Source organism: Zingiber officinale, chromosome 3A, assembly GCF_018446385.1.
Source record: "Zingiber officinale cultivar Zhangliang chromosome 3A, Zo_v1.1, whole genome shotgun sequence".
NCBI classification, from domain to species: domain Eukaryota; kingdom Viridiplantae; phylum Streptophyta; class Magnoliopsida; order Zingiberales; family Zingiberaceae; genus Zingiber; species Zingiber officinale.
Genome location: NC_055990.1, coordinates 16,142,636 through 16,147,292, shown reverse-complemented (window position 1 = coordinate 16,147,292; position 4,657 = coordinate 16,142,636).

Here is a 4,657-nt window from a genome sequence, read left to right as displayed (position 1 = left end):
TACCTTCTTTTTAATTGCTTCTATTTATTATTTGTTTCTTGTAGAAAAATGCCCCCAAATATTCTTCAAATTGTAATACGTTTATGCCGAATGTTTTATACGTTGATTTCAACATGAACTCTGCGAGTTATTGCCCTTTTTGAAGAAATTTGCATGCTAATGATTCTGAAACAATTCATCCACGGATTCTTGGGATAAATTTGTATGGTCAACTTACTAGCGTTAATTCTGAAATCAATTTATGATTTGTGATAGTATTTTCACTTAAGGTCTTGTGTAAGATCGTTTCGCTTAAATGTACATGCACACTTTGGGATATCGAATTACTCATTTGAAATGAGAATTGCAAAAAAAAATAAAAAAAATAAAAAAAATAAAAAGTCATGTTTGGGTAAAATTTTTCAAGCATGCTTGTAACACATGCACTTGGCATCACCTCCTTGGCAACAGCCACACCTTGTATGATGATGCTGATGATGAAGTGAAAACGTTGTGAGGTTGGTGATACAAGGCATGATGGAGCTGCAAGGAGACGCGAGGAGTTAAAAAGAAGGGGGCAAATTAAATTAGCTTTTCGAATACGTTCAATTCCGCTTTCGTCTTTGCTTTAACAAAAGGAAACGAGGAATGATGGGCGATCATTCTATCCATTTTTTTTACCGGCCAGTAGTTTCATCGAGGAATCTAATTCCACTTTTGTTATCCCACGGTGGATAAACAAAGCCTAAAACAAACAGGCCTTTAATTCCATTCTAAACCCACACAGAATGCTAATTGTAGTAAGCATTCCAAATTTAGATCAATGTGAAAAATGGAAAAAAAAAAAGTTGCGTTATAGTTCACAAACTAGAATGGCCAAGCCCCTGGATACTAACTGAGGTGAATTCAGTCTAAAAAGATACGATGTATTAATTGATCAATAGATTCTAAACATCGAAATTAAGGTTTGAGGCTGGTTCGTCGGAACTGACACAGAACGCCTAGAATTAGCGTTCTAACACAGGATCGTCTTATGTCGTGTCAAATTTTCAGTAAATAACATTAATTGTTATAAAATGATGTTTTTGGTTGTTATAATGGCAAAAAAGGCATGGAACAGAATGGAAGAAGAATGAGGCTTTTCGACGTCTCTCGACGTTTATTGATTCGGAATGGAGGATGAATGAAGAATTATTATTTTCCAGCGTTGAGTAAAGAAGGATTTTCCGTGAGATTTACCCATTTAGGATTTTGGCTCCGTGTGCAAGAGGAAAGAAGGTTACGGGTTTAAGGGAAAAATAAAATTAACTAAGGGGAAAACTTAAGGAAGGTGAAAATAAGAAAAAGAAGAAAAATAGTATAAATAAAATAATGAAATTTTTTTAATGAAAATAAAATAGGGAAAACTGTACCTTATTTCACTGAAAAAGATCATATCATATAGAAGAGTGAGAGATTTAAAATTTGTATATCTGATGAATACTAAATAGTGGTTACCATTCTTATGTCGTCAAATTTATAAATTTACCATTCTATGTCATCAAATTTATAAATTTAAATATTCCCCCATCTTTGAAAAGATTTCTTTGATGCCTGTAGGATTTTTAGAAAGTTCTGGTGTTACTGAAGAATAAGTTCTTCAATTTCTTTTGAGAAATATGGTTCACTTGGTTTTGTTTTTACAGGGGCTTTAAGGTAGTGTTCTTTTCATAAATTCCTGGTTATATATGGTGATGAACTACATTACCATTACTGGGCTTTTCCGGGCAAACTTCTAATTGTTGTCCTAGTCCTTTATGCCATTTTTTTTTTATACTTTTCAATCCTATCAGCTTTCCATTTAGTTTTGCTTGCAACGATTTCTTTTAAGTAGTGTTTGTATGTTTGGCGTTCTCCATACAAAATCAATTCTTCTATGGAATTTTTCTATACACTTATTGCTTGATATTATTTCTAGCAAGAACAAAACAAGGTTGATTACACTGGGTTAAAGAAGACTTCTGTCAAACTTAAGCTAACGAGTGAAACAAATCATGTTGAAGTCAGTGTAAGTTTCAATTCTTTCCATATACTCTTCTCTTATTTAATCTCCTGGCATCAGTATAGCACTAGTTTTGATTGGTGATTACAAAGTTTGTCTGATAGTAATACATCTCATTGACATGAGCAGACCAAAAAGTTGATGCCTATAAATTTTTTAGGCTTCGGACAAGAAAACACTTCTTTAAATCTGTATAATTTTTTTAACAAAATTAATTAATCATAAATGATATTGTTGTTTCAATCCATTATCAATATCAAGGTTTAAATCTTATTTTTAACTAGAGCTTCAGTGACAAAATCATACTGTGCGGATGCAATATGAGTGGTGAATTAGTGGTAGCACTAAAAAAAATTATGATTTAGGGATAATTTTTTCCCCAAATGTACAACAAATTTAGCGATAAAAAAAGAAATCATCATAAATTAGCAACGAAATTTACAACCAAATAGTTTCTTCGTTAATTAACAGCAAATAATATTTTATCTCCAAATTCATTGCCAAATAACAACTAAATTCGATATTCTTTACAAACTCTGCGACAAATAACATATTCATTGCAAATTTCGCAACGAAAATGAGATTCTTTGACAACTCTGCAACAAATTTAAAATTCATCGCAGAAGCTTGCAATATTTATGAAATTGAGGCATCCAAATCTGGGACGAATTCATGAATTCGTCACAAAATATAGGACGAATCGATGATTCACTGCAGATTTAAAAAAAAATAAAAATAAAAATAAATGAGTCCGAAACCCTAAATGGATCTCGAATTGACATGAAACCAGTACTTATGTTTTGTTTTGTTCTCCTGATTATATAAATGTATTCAAAAATTAATTTGACCTAATGTATATATTTTTCATAGCTAAGTGGATTGTGTGTGTGCGTACGAAATTTCTTGATGGATGTAGAGTGCTTGGAATTACATGAAATCAGTTAATATGTGTTTGTCTCGTTCTCTTGATTATATAATTGTCCTCAAACATCAATTTGACCAAATATACTGAGAGCAGTAATTTTTTTTAATACGAATTTGACCTAATTTATATTAAAAAAATTACTGCACTCAATATATTGGGTCAAAATAATGTATGAGAACATTTATATAATTAGGAGAATATAATGATTAACCAGGCTGGGTAACGTCGAGCCTGGGGTGACCGGCCCGGTCCCACGGAAGTTTTCCACCGACCATCAGGGTAAATCGGGAAGCGCACGTGGCGGCCAACCCAGAAGCCCAGCATCCTTTGATTACGCCCCCCCATTTTGAGGAAAAATTCATGCAAATACGCCGTAGCTGTGGTTCGAACCGCGGGTACCTGGGAGACAACCTGGATGTCCTACCATTAGGAGAATATAATGAACACATAGAAACTGATTTTATGTCATTTCGAGATTTTTAGGTCCATATTTAGGGTTTTAAACTCATTTATTTTAATTTTTTTTTTTTTAACGAATCCATGGATTTGTCGCCAAATTTGGGATGAATTCATGGATTCGTTGCCAAATCTAGGGCAAATCCAGGATTCGTTGCAGATTAGAAAAAATGAAAATTAAAAATAAATGAGTCCAAAACCCTAAATATGAACCTAGAGATCTCGTAATGACATGAAATCAGTTATTATGTGGTCGTCTTGTTCTCCTAATTATATAAATATCTTCAAAATCAATTTAACCTAATATATTTTTTTTCATAGCTAAGTGGGTTAGTTGTATTTTAATTTTAAAAAGAGTTATTGATTGAACATATATATACATATATGTGTGTCTGAAACTAGTAGATGGACCTAGAGAGTTCGGAATTACATGGAACCAGTTCTTATATGTTCGCCTCGTTCTCTTGATTATATAATTGCCCTCAAACATCAATTTGACCTAATATTTTGAGTCCAGTGATTTTTTAACATGAATATGATCCAATTTAACCTAATTCATGTTAAAAAAATTAATGCACTAATATATTGGGTCAAAATGATGTACGAGAGTATTTATATAATCAGGAGAATAAGATGAATGTATAGGAATTGGTTTCATATTATTCTGAGATCTCTAGGTCCATATTTAAAAGTTCAGACTCATTTATTTTTATTTAAATTTTTTTTCGAATCTTAGATGATTCCATGGATTCATTGCCAAATTTAGGATGAATATATGAATTTGTCACCAAATCTGGGACAAATTCAAGATTTATTGCAGATTAGAAAAAAAATTAAAAGTAAAAATAAATAAGTCCGAAGCTCTAAATATGAACTTAGAGATCTCGGAATGATATGAAATCAGTTACTATGTGTTCGTCTCATTCTCTTAATTATATAATTATCTTCAAATATCAATTTGACCTAATATATTGAGAGCGGTGATTTTTTTTAACATGAATGTAACCCAATTTGACCTAATTCGTGTTAAAAAAATCATTGCACTCAATATATTGAGTCAAAATAATGTATGAGGGTATTTATATATTTAGGAGAATAAAACAAATACATAGAAACTAATTTCATATTTTTGCTTAATCTCTATAGGTCCATGTTTATTAAATTTGGGTTGAATTTGAGTTGTTTAAATATTATTGAGTTTTTAATTAATTACTTTAATTGTTTAAAATTTTTATATTATAAATTTTTTTGGTTGA